We start from the raw sequence: 15,422 nt of genomic DNA, 5'->3' as shown, positions 1-15,422 counted from the left end.
TTAACCATTAACCTGTGTCATTTTTCACTCATTGTAAATGTCCATCTTTTTTCACTTTTTCTAAACAAAATCAAATATATGCTGGCAAGCCCTTGAAAGGGATTTGAAGAAATCTGTCAACAAACCACCACGGAAACTTCATTTTTGTCACCGCCTTCACTGTCTTTTGACATATAAATTACAGGAATGAACGATTGCAACCTGCCACTTCTTCCCATAGATTAGATCACAAAAACAACAAAAATGTTCCCAACACCCAAATGGCAACTGATGACACTGTAACACAATGTTTGTTCCTGGGTAGTAAGTGTTATTTCGTAATTGCTTTTGCCTAAAAAGTATAGAAAATGCCTTCATATTCTGTTATTCCCCACAAACTTTGCTTTTGTGACCAGGACAGTGATATTTTGAAATCTACCTATTTTCAATGATAAAACGGGCGAATTTGTGTCTTTTTGTTCACATAAAGTCAGAAAAAGCAACATGAATCAATATTAACGTGTATTTATACTAAAGTAATACAAAAATGACTAGAAAATATTTAGAAATGAGTAGTTTTTCGAGATTTATGATTATACTGTAAATCACTTTCACGAATCAGCCCCCAAATGTAGTCTCCCATCATGTTCTCGTTATACTGTCCTTGGTAGCGGCGTTCAAAGTCCAGTATATCCTAGTGGAAGCGCTCGCCTTGCTCCTCCGAGTACGCTCCCATGTTCTCCTTGAATTTATCAAGATGAGCATCAAGGATATGGACTTTGAGGGACATCCTACAGCCCATTGTGCCGTAGTTCTTGACCAGAGTCTCAACCAGCTCCACGTAGTTTTCGACCTTGTGATTGCCCAGGAAGCCACGAACCACTGCGGCAAAGCTGTTCCAAGCCACTTTCTCCTTACTAGTAAAATTTTTGGGGAATTCATTGCACTGCAGGGTCTTCTGTATCTGTTGTCCGACGAAGACACCAGCTTTGACCTTTGCTCAGACAGCTTAGGGAAAAAGTATTGAAGGTACTTGAAGGCTGCCGACTCCTTATCTACAGCTCTGACAAATTGTTTCACAAGGCCCAATTTGATGTGGAGTGGTGGCATCAGCACCTTTCGGGGGTCTACCAGTGGCTCCCACTTGACGTTGTTCCTCCCCACAGAGAACTCGGTCCGCTGTGACCAGTCCCGCATGTGGTAGTGCACCTTGGTGTCCCTGCTGTCCCAAAGGCAAAAATAGCAGGGAAACTTGGTAAAATCGCCTTGGAGACCCATCAGGAATGCCACCATTTTGAAGTCTCCGATGACCTCCCAGCCGTACTCATCATACTTCAAGGCGTCCAGCAAGGTCTTGATGCTGTTGTAATCCTCTTTGAGGTGCACCGAGTGAGCCAGGGGAAGAGACGGGTACTTGTTACCATTATGGAACAGCACGGCTTTGAGGCTCCTGGAGGAACTGTCAAGTAAGAGGCGCCACTCATTCTGGTTACAGGCGATTCCGATTGCCTCGAACAGACTGGTCACATTGTGGCAGAAGCAGAGCCCATCTTGACAGGTGAAGAAGCTACAAAAAGGTTGGTGACGCTTCCTCTGATCTGCGACTTGCATACTTTCATCCAACAAGTTCCACTGCTTGAGCTTAGACGTCAAAAGCTTGGCATTGGACTTGGTGAGACCAAGATCTCTGATCAAGTCGTTGAGGTCTTTTTGGTTGGGGTAGTATGGGTTTCTCTCCTCAGCTCCACCTCTGAAATTGTCATCTGGATCTACATCTTCCTCGCTCTCTGACTTGCTGCTCTCTTCTAAAGACGGCTGCTCTCTCTCTGGAGGAGTGGGTACGGGGAGCTCATGGCAGTGTGGCACCGGGGCGATGGATGAAGGAAGGTCTAGATACGTGATAGCTGGTGCATTCTTGCGAGTCCGACGTTTGGAAGGGTCCACCATATAGAAGTAGCAGTTGCTTGAGTGGTCAGTGGGTTCCCACCAAATATTGGGATACCGAACTTCATAGCTGTCTTTTCCTGTCTGTACCATCCTACAAAAATGCATTCACTTAAGCCATGACTAATGTGTAAGAGATTCTGGCAACAATTTTCATGTATGATATATGTTTTCAATAACATTGAAAACTGTAAATGAAAAACTTGTACAATTTTAATTTTTTTTACAAATTTTATCACGTAAAATTCCAAGCAATTGTCCATCTTACCTTCCAGAGTTTTTTTGCATTGCTCGCAGGTGAAATGAGGTGCCCAGGGTTTGTCTTGATCTCCGACAGGCATGCCGAAATATGCCTTGTAGGCCTCGCACATCTTAGCAGATGCTTCCACAGAGTAATTTTTCGCTCTTGTCTTGATAAATTGGCCGCATACATACAAAAATGCGTCTGCCGGATGCTTGCAGCCTCTTGATGCCATCTCAGAAAAATGCAGACATGTATCCACTTAGGCAGCTGGAACTAAACTGAACTGGTGGGCTTAAGGCGCCTATATTTATACTACTATTTACGTGACTGGAAAGTTCTAGAATGTTCTAGAAGTTACTCCAAGTTTACTCAGCACTGAATCTATCTGGAATGTTCTGGAAAATAGGTCAATTTCAAAATATCACTCTCCTGGTCACAAAAGCAAAGTTTGTGGGGAATAATAGCAATTTTCTCTACTTTTGAGGCATAAGCAATTAGGAAATAATACTTACCACCCAGGAAAAAAAATGTGTTACACTGTGATCAATCTAGGCTTGCGCGTGGAACGCCTTGTGCGGCCCGTTTCTCGAACTGGGAGCAAAATGGGATTAAAATATTTATGCGGGGATTCGGGGGCGGCGCTGGGTGGTGCACACACTCCCTGCGGTTGATGCAGGAAGGGGGATTTGGTTGGGTACCCAGCTACTTGTGCCAGCGGTTGTGTGTGCGCGTATGTGTTCCTTGCCTACGTGTGTGTGTGTGCGTATGTGTCTACGCGGAGCCGGGACCCCACGGTCTTGTCACGCACAGTGGTTCGGCCACGCACGATGCGTTGCGGACCCGGTGACCTGGGTTCGATTCCAGCTCGTGGATGATAACAGCAGTGGTAAGTGGTGTATTGCAGCCTTTCCTGGGCCTCTCCTTGGTCTACTCGGCCTTAAATGAACGATACCTTGTGCGGTGGATGAACATTGACACCGATGAGACAAAAGTTGTCAGGTGTGTTGCAAAAGGCATCTCGCTCGCAGCACTTTCACCGACAATCTGGGTGGCTGTACCGGATCTTTGTGTGTGTGAGCGTGTGTGTGCATCTGTGTGTGTTTTACCTATTTGATTATTTCTTATTTTTTTTATGTTTTGCGGAGGAGTGGCACGGGTGGGTTGAGGGGAGGTGGAGTGTGGGAGGCGAGTCGGAGAGTACGAAACGAAACCCAAGTCTTCGTTCTCTCTCCTGGTAGCAATTTATTTGCCCTTTGAAGTGGGCCAGCGGCCGTGCTGTGTGTGGGGAAATTATTTTAGCATGTTTGGTGGGAGGCCCCTCTGTAATTCTGCTTTGGGCGGTTTGGCCTGAAAATAGCTTTTTAACCTGCCGACTGCCTTGATAAGAGGATAAAAAAAATGCCGCTCACGAAAATGCAATTGCAACTTATAGTTCTATCGCACAATGTTGTTTGGAACTCTCAACAAATAGACATACTATAGTATTTTGCAATGTAGATAACATAAAGTGGATTTCTTTTCCAGATGTAGGATTAGGCATTTTGTTACAGTTTTTGTTATTTATATTAAGACACCAAACTAACCCAAGAGAAACCACAACTGTCATTGTTTTGATCTTGTGAATAATGGGAACAAAAAGATATATGTTGGTAATGAAGTGTTGCAGTCGAATAATCTCTTATACAATTTATAGACAATTGTGACTGAGTCTCTGTTGTAAATTCTCATGATCTTATAAAATGGCCAGGATGTTGAAAATGCATACAAGTACAGTAGCAAAAACAATCCCAAAACCTGCATCTTCAAATTTGGGCCCCAAAAATTGATCACCAAAAAACTGATTGATTTTATTCATAGGACAGGATAACTACAGTCTTCTGCTAAACACTTACAAATATATGACCCCCATAATCAGCAAACCAAGTAATTCGCCTCCAGTGGAGTGTGACACGAATGCTGATAGAAAGTGGACGAACCCAGCTACCGGTTGCTATTATACTTTCTAGTTAAAGTATAATATATTATTTTTGCTCCCAACCATTTATTATTAATTTGGCAATCAATGTGTCCTGGCTACAGATAACACGCTGTGTCCAGAGCTTGGGCAAGAGTGGTCTTTAGTGGTGCTGCCCTGTCTCGGTGGACATTTATTGCTTGACTGCCTCGCAGCCATCATCATCATCATCGTGCTTGCTTGCTTGCCTGGCGGTGGGGAGTTTGCCTCCCGAGTCTCCGCCTGCCTTTGTGTATTTCTGTAAATATTGTTTTGATTCATTTGCTCATCATGCCGTTTTGTGCCTATTAAGATGCCAGCCGGCATCCTGGTTGGTTAGCAGGTTGTGCTGGTGGCTGTTGTTGTGTTGCATGCTTTTATACTGAGAGTACAGATCAAACCGTGTTCCTGCTAAAATTGATTTTTTCTCTCTCTCCAAAATAACATGTGTACAGCCGGATACATAAAAAAGACTGACATTCCCCCATTTAGTTTTATATACTGTTGAGACATGTGATGTCCGTGAGCACCTATTGAGGCAGGAGAAGCATGAGGGCATGGTGTGGCTAGAACCACGCCCAGTGCCCTTTGTCTCCCGCGTGCTGATGTGAACGCATCGTATAAAGTGCTCATCTTAGGCCAAGACTATGGAGAAGATGCTCACTCTGTTCGCGTGCCACTTTTCATTGATGTGCACGGTCAGGAATTGAGCTCAGACTGCCGGGAACACAGCGCAGCATGCGTGAACCTCATTGCTTCTTCGCCATATACACGTATATGCAGTACCACCACATACGTTCGCACAGTTTTGTCTCCAAGGCAATTGACATTGCAGATCTTCTCAGAACGTTTCAAGTTGTGATGGCAACATCATATTACATGCAGACAGTCTCGTTTTATAATTAACACTTTTTGAAATTGATTCTGAAAGTCCTTTCGCCGAGAAAGATCGCTTCCAGATCAGGGTGCCGATGTGTTGGCAGGGGGCCTTTTACGTAAAGATAATTTGCAGCACCAAAATTATTTTTTGAAAGGCAGTAATGTCACTTTTAAAAATACTTGGGTCAGGCTATGGTATTTCAACAATTTTCTCAACAATGTGGTAACGGCTATTACCTGTATTTATCTCAGCAAATTATAAAATAAATGCTACCTGCAATAAGGATAATATAATTTTAGTTGTATGCATGTCAGTTTCAAATGCATTTCTAACTTTAAAAAAATACAATAATTAAAAACAATGACAGCTATGCGTATCTCATTCTTTCCTCATCAAACGTATCGGACAATGTCATTCAGGTAAACCCTTCCCATTTTGTTTTAGAAAATTGATTTACCGCGCCGAACGGCATTGTAATGAAGGCAATTATGCAAAGCAAAATGCCAGTTTCAGTATTCTTTTTGTATTCCCGAATGCCACTGGGTAACCCTTGTTGCAAGCGTGCCGATACACCTGTACGGAATGTAAATGCGTCCTGCTGCTGTGTGCGGCTTGCCCCTGCGTACGGGAACGCCGCCGCTCCACCGAGGAAGACGGCCGCACGGAGGACATGTGAGAGCCGGTGCAGCCACAGCGAGTGTACTTGTGGTGGCAAGGGGTGACGTCAACACAGTTTGCGCTCCCCAAGCACTCTTCCGTATGTCGATGGTGAACATTTGTGCCGGAGCATCGCGAAACTTCTCGGCAAAAAAAAAAAATTGTGCAAATAATCCGCTTGGGGATGCAGCGCCGTTGTGTATATATGTTCCCCAAACATAAACTACGTTGTGGAGTGTGGTGGCTGCCTTGTCCACGGTCCTCGTAATGCCATCGGATTCTGTTCACGATCCACCACTGTGTATTCTACTTGAGTAAACTCCATATGCGGTATTGGTTGGGAGGCACATACTATATGTTGTAGTAGTCTTCTCATTTTGGTTCAATGCGTTTGTGAAATTTGCCGAGTGTTACAACTTTGCATTCAACATGACAGCTTTAACAGTTAAAAGTGACGATGTCATTTGATCTTGATGTCTTTGATATGACTAGGCATGTAAAAATTCACTCTCGCAGAAATTCCTTGAATTGTTGTGGTTCAGGGTACGGATTCGACCAATGAATCAAGTATTTATTTGGCCATTACGGTGACTGTAGAATGTCTAGTGACTGCGTGGTTTACGTGAACAAATCACGTGTAGTGTAGTAAAGTATGTGAATATAAAATAATTCATTCACACAATTCAGTGCCCCGTGAGTATAAGAATTGCTTTCAACCGACGAATCATTGCACGCTTGGGAATAACCATCTGTGCAGTAATTCAAAATATACCCTCATGTAGTGGTACACTTAGATATAGCGCTCACAGGTAATCGTGATAGTTTTTCTGCCCTAGAGGGGAGGGTACGCTAAACACCTTGTTTGTCATCGGGGAGGGGTTTTATGTGCACTAATGAGGCTGCAATTGAAGTTATAATTCATAAGTCATTTTTACAATCAATTAATATCAATAGACACCGTGGTGTGGGGAAGGCTGGTTAATTTTGGCAAACATTTATTGTACCTCTAAATCAATTGCAATGATCATAACCTGCCTCGCGGTTTATAATATAATGTGTAACGTAAATCGGTGCTATTGTACGATTTCGTATGGAAGAATATAAATGGAGGTTTCCTTGTGAGCGTGTCTTCAATGCCACAGCGTGCATGTCTGCATGCGTGTTTATTTGGAGACAATTTTGGAAAGGCAGTTTCTCTTAGTTGCGAACGTCCTCATTAAAAGTCTGACTTCGACCAGCCCAAGTGCAAAAGATGAATGATAACATTTTTGGCATGGTTGAGTAAAAAAAAAGACTATATTTTCTATATATTTTTTTCCCCTTCAAATATTTCAAATGTGGTCCACAACCCTATCTCTTGAATTGCACTTTAGCCGAGCGCTTGCAGTCCCTGCTGGCTTCTGCAATACCACCATGTTGCTGGGCTGATAGCAGATTTGAACGTGCGGTGCTTTTTTTCTGGCCCTATTCCAAAAAAAGGACCGCCAGACCGCAGTCTCTAGCCAGTTGTATACGCCGCCCGTGGGGGAGGTTATCAACCCCACGATTGTGGACATTTAATTGCCGGTGTAAAACTGGTAAGCTTATGGCGGCCCAATCGGGGAACCGTATCTCCTGTCCAATTCTGGCTTTGATTGGCAGGCTTAATAACAACAATGGCACTCGTAATTGCAGTCGTACTCGTGTTTTATTGAACTATGTAATGTACTATTGCGGTGCATTATACATCGCAATAGTTGGATGGCCATGCATATATCCTGCTACCCAAACCTGCTTTCCACGCTCCTTATACCTGTTGTAAAAAAACGGCATGTGCTGCATCAGGCAGAATTCAAATACCTCTGGTGACGATATACCCGTCGCATACCTTAATGGATGTTTAAAAAAAAAATGCTGAAAATGCACTGAACGTACGAGACGTGCAACAAGTCAGGACAGGATCAAGCAGCTAATGAGAAACCAGTGAGCTACTCGAGTGTCTTGAGAACACGGTTTGTGTATTTTAGTGCTTTGTCCGTGTGCTTGTGTGCGCGCGCACGTGTGAGCGAGCCCGCGTCATTGTGCCTGCGTGTGTTTCCTGGCCAGATTTCTGGAGATTTTTTTTTACTGTTCCTTTTCAGCAGCAAATACGAAGTACAATTTGCAACAAAATGTGTGTGTGTGTTGTCGCATGTTCTAACTTATATGAAAACAAATTAAGCAGGTGTGCTTCCCCCCCACCACGCCTTTCCCAGTTTCAAGGGTATACGTTGTGTTATTAAATTTGCGTTTATTTCTTTATGGTGTCACAGCCACCTTTTGGAGGTCAGTGTGGTTTTACTGCTTTTAACAGAAGACAGGCTCCCAGATGTATATTTGAAGAGAATGGATGGACACATCACGAGCCAATTTAAGCACATTTTCCAGCTGACGTTAAGTACACCTATACCGATGCGTGCATATACTCCGTACGCTCGTGGATTTACACTGGCCTCAGGGATTCTTTTTATGTTTGCGTGGCTGTCTTCAGTGTTTAAAAGGCAGAGGAATTGCATGTGAAATGAGCCGGCTGCTCATCGGAGAGATCCTGCGATGTCCCCAAGGACTGCCTGTGTCTGTGACTGCCCCCTTAAAACCAGATTAGAGGAAGATCCGCTGTAATGTGTGTCAGAGTTAGCCCGCATGCTGCTTGGGTTTTATACAAAAGCGGTGCTGGAGCGTTTTGGTTTTTGATGCGTTTGACATTTGTACAGTGATGTTTTTTGGCTAAAGCACAAGTGCAACAAAATGTGATCACTTTACACCGCTGGGTGTAATGCACCGGGAATTACCATGACGGGATAACTCTTATCTGCTATGATATGGGGGGGGGGTGGGTGGGGGCTTTTTCGCAGATCCTATTTTTTCCGTGGGGTAATAAGCGATTTTACCATTACCCGCATAGTAAAACATTGCGGATAACCTGTGGCTAATAGGATAGACTTTCCCTGTGATTCCTCTTATCCTCAGAAAAATTGCAAGTATTACGAATAATAGGAAAATATGGCCGTGGGTAATAAGAGTTTTCAGGACCCTACAGCTGCCACGGATAATTATAAGAGTCACGGGTAATAGGGCGGAAAGATAAGAGACGTTCTCCTGTTCTGTATTATTACTTGCGATAACGCGTTGTCATGTATTTTGTGTTGTAATGTAAAAATGTTCGTATGAATACAGGCTGATGGGTTGTACACACAGACTACGGAGGCAAGTGCTGTTAGTGATTGCCTATTAAGATCAGCATAGTACCACGCACAGAGAGGTGGATTGTCCAGCATCACACAGGCAGGCCACGGCGCTGGTGTTCGCACACAGCACCAGATACTGAATCCAAGATGGGTTGACCTAGGCCAGGCCATGTTCGCATGCTAACACACACACACATCCATATGTACACTGTGCGCACTACACATTTTACACTACAAATTGTGTTTGCAGATACGTGTCACCATATCTAACTTAGTGTAGCCGGCTATGCGTGTGTCCGGGTATATGTGTACATGTAAAATGAAACATTTATTTAATGCGGAACTAATTATTTTGAATATTACATGAATTTACATTTGGAATTGCAAGTGACATGAAGGCCACTTGGAAGTGGTGTCTAGAATTTATTTTTCAATTTAGTAGAAAATAATCATTATCTTTGATTAAAAACAGATATTGTATATCACCATTTTCACAGAAAACATTGGTCTTATATAGACTCAGCCCTACATATTTTTGTACATAATGGTTAATGCTTGGTATGGGTTTTTCTTCACGTCTCAAAATGTATAACCTTTGCATCGTATAACATTCTCCTTGTAGAAATACTCGACTGAATGCAATGTTCGTCACGACCTGGCAGCAGTTCTTGCAGTGATGCCACAGCTGGTGCTCACGGCACTGTACCATGGAGCCTAAATAAATGTGAAACATCAGACCAAGCAGATTCCTTCGCTGTCGTGAGCTGCTGCTTAATTATGGCACGTACAAACAGGAAATAGGAAGTGTGGCACCGATGACTCGCATGTTTATGGGGGAGGGAGGGGGGGGTTTGCGAACAGAAAGCCGGGTAATTTCAAGCGAGCATTGTGGAGTTAATGGGGGTTTGCGTACAACAGGAAGTGTTGTCACTGTGACATTGCTGACGAGGTCCATTTTCACCCTCACTGGGTGTATCATTCCCCTTGACGCAGAGACCCAATATAGTAAACATAGGGAGGAGACCGTGTTCCTCAATAGCCTATATTTAGCCGAATAAGCGCGGTACACGGCCATTGCTATATTGCCTATATGCAATTTTTGGCTTTCAATAAAATAGAAAAAATGAGCTGATGTACCAATGTGTCACAATGGCAGTTTTAATAATAAAAATGCTGGCATTAAGGTATACCTTGTGGAATTTCCCATTGCCGACTTTGCAAGTTGTTGGAAGAAAATGCTAAATACAATAATTGCACAAGTAACAAAAGTCCCGTCATTGCCCAAGAATTATCTAATAATTGCCGAGTGACTAAAAGGCCATGTAAGAATAGTCTTCCAAACGTAGCCTTTTCACCATAAACACAGTATCGAAATCCCTCACTTGCTCCTTTACCCATTCTAAATTATCACACGCTGGTTGTGCTTCTAATTTGTAAGCAGGAATATACCATATGCGAAACATAAACGTGCGATTTGCAGTGCATGGGTTGATATAGATGTCCACCACGTACACGCGTATGAGCTTGCATTGGGTGCGGTAAGCGCAGCCCCCGATGTGGGGAAGCTGGAAAACGCAACCGCGTTAAATGAGCAGAAATTGGCAGAAATGGGTTAATCCCAATGACTGTGCCAGTGAGCACCTTTCCGCAGCGTGGCAGTCACAGGGCGCGAGGGAGTGTAACTAATAGTGTTACAGACTCGCGTAATCAAACCAGTGTCTGCATCGATACTTTTGATGGCTGACTGGAGACTGGACGGCCTTCTCAAGTACGTCCGAACAAACTACGCTCACTTGTAGAGAAGAGGGGTATTGATTTCTCCCCCCCCCCACCACCATTCTTTTCCCCCCTCTCGCCGTATGCTCGGCTTGCCCCGTTTGTAAAGTGTGAACCCCCTGGTGAAAAACAACTCTTCGTTCCCGGTTTTAAGTGAGACGGTAAAAGGTACATTTCTGTTCTGTTGAACGATTGCGAGTGTTTTTTAGTTGCCGAGTTTATTCATCATTGTGTCGGCGGCCTGCTATGCTCGAGTCGATGGCATCGATTGTCATTTATGGTTATAGGAAAATTGATGTGAAACTCAGCATCATTTAAACAATAGGCATCTTGGTTCGGTTAAGGGAGAATTTTTTTTCTCCCTTCCCTGCTCCCTTTTCATGGTTTTCAAAAGCGGCACGGTCGGTAACTGAGATGGTGTTTATGTTAGAGCGGTGTTTGTTTTCTGTGAGACTTACGCTGCCTTGGGTACTAGTAACGTTGGAAGAACTGACAGCCGAACTGAGCACATCTAATCATCCAAACGCAACGAGCAGATGACTTTTACATGAGGTGTACCACACTTCCAGACCGGGCATTTGAATCGCTGCTCACCCCCCCCCCACCACACCTCTTTTCCACCCCTGCTATTTTTTTGAGATTTCACGCACCACCCGTGAGCGTTGATCTCGGTCGTAGGTTTGTCAAGAAGCTGACGGGAAGTCTGATTTAACGACTTGTTTGGTCGTCTCCTTATGACGGATACTGTTTCACTTTTAGATATCTTACTACCTAAGGCTGTACGCTGTGTCAAAAAGGACTTTTTTTTATTAAGTCATTTGGGTGCGTGTGCACTTGAACTAAAAAGAGAGCTCTGTGAGACAAAGTTTATTTTTGGAGATCTGCCTGCCGCACTGTGTACCTGTTTCTTTATCCCTCACGAAGACTTGTTGTTGTAGCATCGACAGCGCACTGAGGCGGGTGGTTGAGAGACGAGGCTCGGGGTCTGAGACCGCAAGTGGTCACCGCCGATTGACCACATTCTCATCCTGTGTCTGCGTCAGCCTCAATTGAAAATTAAGATTTATCTTCAGATCGCGGTGCTCAAGTCTCTTTACCATCATTGGTCCATATGAGCACTTCCACTGGCTTATTGGTTTCATTTTGAACCCTTTGTGAATTCACTGCTGGATGAAGGTCTTCCCACCCCCATGTCAGTCGTGCGCGTGCTTTTTAGCTGTACTCTACCGCACTGGTCAATGTCGATGTGTTATCACCATTTCCTACGGATATTAGCCGTGGCCTGGAATACAACTCGGGCATTCAGGTTAATAGGGCCTAATAGGGCCATGCGCTAACCATTAAGGGGTATTAGCTTAGTGTAATAATTTGTTCATTGTAAACAATAGTGCTTATATCTTATCCAAGAAAGCCTCACTGAGTCACTAGACGCTCTGCATTGGAATGTTTGTCCAATTTCATCAATTAATATTTAGCATGTGGGAGAAATACAGAGTATGCAGAGACAACCAATGCATATGGGGTCGTGGAACTCAGTACTGCCATCTCCTGGCTGTCCTGCAGCCCTGTACCTGCAACACCTGGCAAACCCGAGTGGTCACCCATTCAAATAATACTCAATCTCAACCCTGCTTAGTTTCCAAGATCTGACAAGATTGGGCACACTTGGGGTGATTTGGTCGTAAGCTTTATTTGTACAAATATTTCGATTTCCTTCTATTTCCACTTCCTTTGGTGGCCCTTTCCCAGAGAAAACAAAATGTAATTCCTTGGACTAAGGAAAACCATTACGTCTTGTCCTAACAGAGTCAGGTGTCAAAATATCTCAAGTAATGAACAGTTGCTGGTGCGGAGTCGTTTTCAATGGGAAGCGTTGCAAATCTCTGCGCAATCTCCTGGGAGGGGCAACTGACCAAGAGGGCTCAAGACGACCGTCTCTCGCACATCGATTTTTGTTCCCCCCCCACCCTTTTTTTTAAACACTTTAACATTCCACCTATGCGAGTGCCGGTTCGTTGGGCCAAGGGGACTTGCGTCTTCTGGGGACGAGGGCACCTTTCGGTCGACATGCGGCATATTTTGTTCTAGCTTTTCGATTGGGATACGGTCAGTACCCAGACGTGGCAGTCGAGATTCTGGCCAATCGGCGGAGCTGTTGTTTCGTGCCTGAAACGCCGCTCCCCCCCCCCACTCCCTGCCTCTTCATCTCTTGCCATTTTTTTCCCCTCTCACCTGAAAAGCACTTGTGTACAATATTTCTGCGACGCAGCCATGTGCCAAACCCCGGCGTACGTACATCCACTTTGCGATGAATACGCAGCTATACCTACTTACATATTATACATATTAAAACAACAATAATATTGACCAATAGCCGATGCATCAGCACAGCCGTGCCCGTTGAGCTAGTCGAGCTGAAAGACAAATTCCCAACACATTGCCGTCAGGAGGACATCCCCATTGATTTCAGTTTTTTTTTTATTTTTTGAGCAGGAAAGTGATATTGCCTTGCCGTGTAGGTTGTACGGTTCGAGAACCCACTTTGACAATCGGCGTATTTTCGTCCACTTGCTCATGCGGCAGTAATGTGGTTTGGCAGAGATTTGTGACAGCTAGTGGTAGCTGTTGCTGCAGATGCTGCACATTAAATTGGCCCTTGCCCAGTCCTGGCGTGTTCTAAACTTAGCGTTTATTTAATTGAACATCACAGTCCGCTTAATTATCTGGCAGCAAGTGGATTTTGAGAGGCAATTAAAAAAAGTTTTTTTAATGTATATTATTCTTTGCTACGTGAGATGTGAAGCACGTGTGTTAGCGGTGCCGTGTGTTCTTATTAACCTTTAGCCTGTAATTAACATACCTTTGTGTTTTATGTATATAACGTCATATTCAAAATTAAATACAGGTAAATTTCGCATGAAAAACGCTAATTGTGCTAATTTTAGGATAGACTTTTGATGGATCATACTTTGTGTCATTTTTATCATTTACACTTCAATGTTTTCAGAAGTGATTAATAATGGTTACCCCTGGCTATAAAAACAAAACCATCTTTACTTCATATACAGTGACGGCTGGAAATGTGGATCTTTGATTTCGTGGCCACAACTAGGCCAGGTACGTTTGCCTAAGTTCACATTTTCAAATGCGTGGCTAAACGAAATGCGCATGCTCATGCAACATTGTTCAGTTTTTTTTAGAAATCGTGGTATGTTTGTATATAAGCGTGTAGCTTAAAACAGCGTGTAACTTTTGGAAATAAATTGTTTACAGAAACCCGAGCATGGATGAACAAAACCCACGTTATGGTAAAAAGTAAAATAAACATAAAACAACAATTGTAAATGGCAAAACATGCCATTCAACACAATTGACAAATAACCACGGCAGTATCATGTTTCTTCTAGTGTAATGTATATGGGTTGTTATATCAGTGTGATATGTCCATTCGAAGAAAAAAAGTTCTCATGTTCGAATTTTTTGTAAAGTAAAATTTAAATCGTGCAAAATCTAGCACCAGACCTACGTTGTAGCTGAGAATGTTTGAAATGTAAATGTACTCGGTAAGAATGTGAGGAAATTCTATCCGTAACAAGTAATAGCTCATTAGGCTTATAATTCAACAAACTGCATTTCGTTAAAACATTTCCTTAAATAAAGCTCATCGTGGTTCTTGGCAGAGAATTTAGAAAATTATTTTTTGACATTACTTTCTGACATTTGTGCGATGATTTAAGAAGGATTATAACAAGTACGTCTTTTAATATCCAAGAAAGCAATGGTGCCCAAATCCCCATCCGTATTAAAAGTTTGTTTAAGATTTTTTTAAATCTCATACTTGACAGTTCAGTCAGATACAGGGAAAGTCACTTCCATTCTTAGTCTCCAGCCTGCCTCACAAGCCTGCGCTGCCCTCAGAACGCTACCTTTAAACGAGATTCAGCACAAGTGATAACAACGTTACGCAGCCCAGAAGGAGTCATGCGTCTTATTGAGAATCCTATCCATTACGCGTATGTATATTATTACGGCAAATAATCTGCCAGCCGACTCGAATTCAAGCCTGCCACCTTCCCGTCTCTGTAATGATATCTCGACGGCCCGCTGAAATGTACGCACAGGAAAACCACTCCCGTGCAGCCAAACAGGCAGATTCTCCCGTAGGCTGTTTTGTCTCCTGCGGATTGGATTAAATTAGAAAACCACCGGTAACAGGACAGTCCATTAGCAGCGGCCACCACAATTTGGATTTTATCCCCCCCCAACCACCTCCTAGCCCTGAACCCCCCCCCCCACCCTCTTCTCCAAACGAGAGCATATCTTGATGGAGGGCTGTTATTTTCCACAGGCAATTTGCTGCACCCTTCACGTCTGCTGTCCTGGCATATTGCCGTTTCATTACGTTTACACAGTACAGTAATTTTATTATTGCGTGGTAGGGAGATTGCTTCAATTTTCTTCACGCTCGCCTGCCCGTTGTCTAATGCGTGCGCGTCTTTTAAATTGACCTATCAATGCAGCGAATGTCAGCGATAAATTACTGAAACTTCGCCAGGAGAGCGCCTGGCTTAATTATCTCGCCACGGCGATTCAGCACTACTTCATTACTGATCGGCTTCTCGCATTAATTATCCTCTGAGGCGGCTCGGCGCGCTTGCCCCGCACGCATGTGCACGCACGCGCTCTGCCTCTTGATGCGACAGTGTGAGGACACTGCAAAATTGCGCCCGTGCGCGCACACAC

The 15,422-nt window shown here is 43.7% G+C and overlaps 1 protein-coding gene across 11 annotated transcripts in view; it reads left to right on the top strand.

Moving 5' to 3' along the window:
- LOC133349639 (fidgetin-like protein 2) overlaps positions 1–15,422 on the top strand; it is a 66,808-nt gene that overhangs the window by 13,657 nt on the left and 37,729 nt on the right. The window contains exon 3 of one of the 11 annotated variants that reach the window (XM_061563242.1): positions 2,978–3,053. The exons of the other annotated variants lie outside the window; for them this stretch is intronic. The gene's annotated coding sequence lies outside the window, so the exon portion shown is untranslated. The remainder of the gene's footprint in view (positions 1–2,977; positions 3,054–15,422) is intronic. 11 annotated transcript variants of the gene reach the window in all.

Source organism: Lethenteron reissneri, chromosome 31 (assembly GCF_015708825.2).
Source record: "Lethenteron reissneri isolate LAM-NWPU_2019-01 chromosome 31, ASM1570882v1, whole genome shotgun sequence".
In the NCBI taxonomy this organism is placed as follows: domain Eukaryota; kingdom Metazoa; phylum Chordata; class Hyperoartia; order Petromyzontiformes; family Petromyzontidae; genus Lethenteron; species Lethenteron reissneri.
The sequence above is the reverse complement of the archived record's forward strand: the minus strand, read 5'-3'. Positions and strand labels throughout refer to the sequence as shown.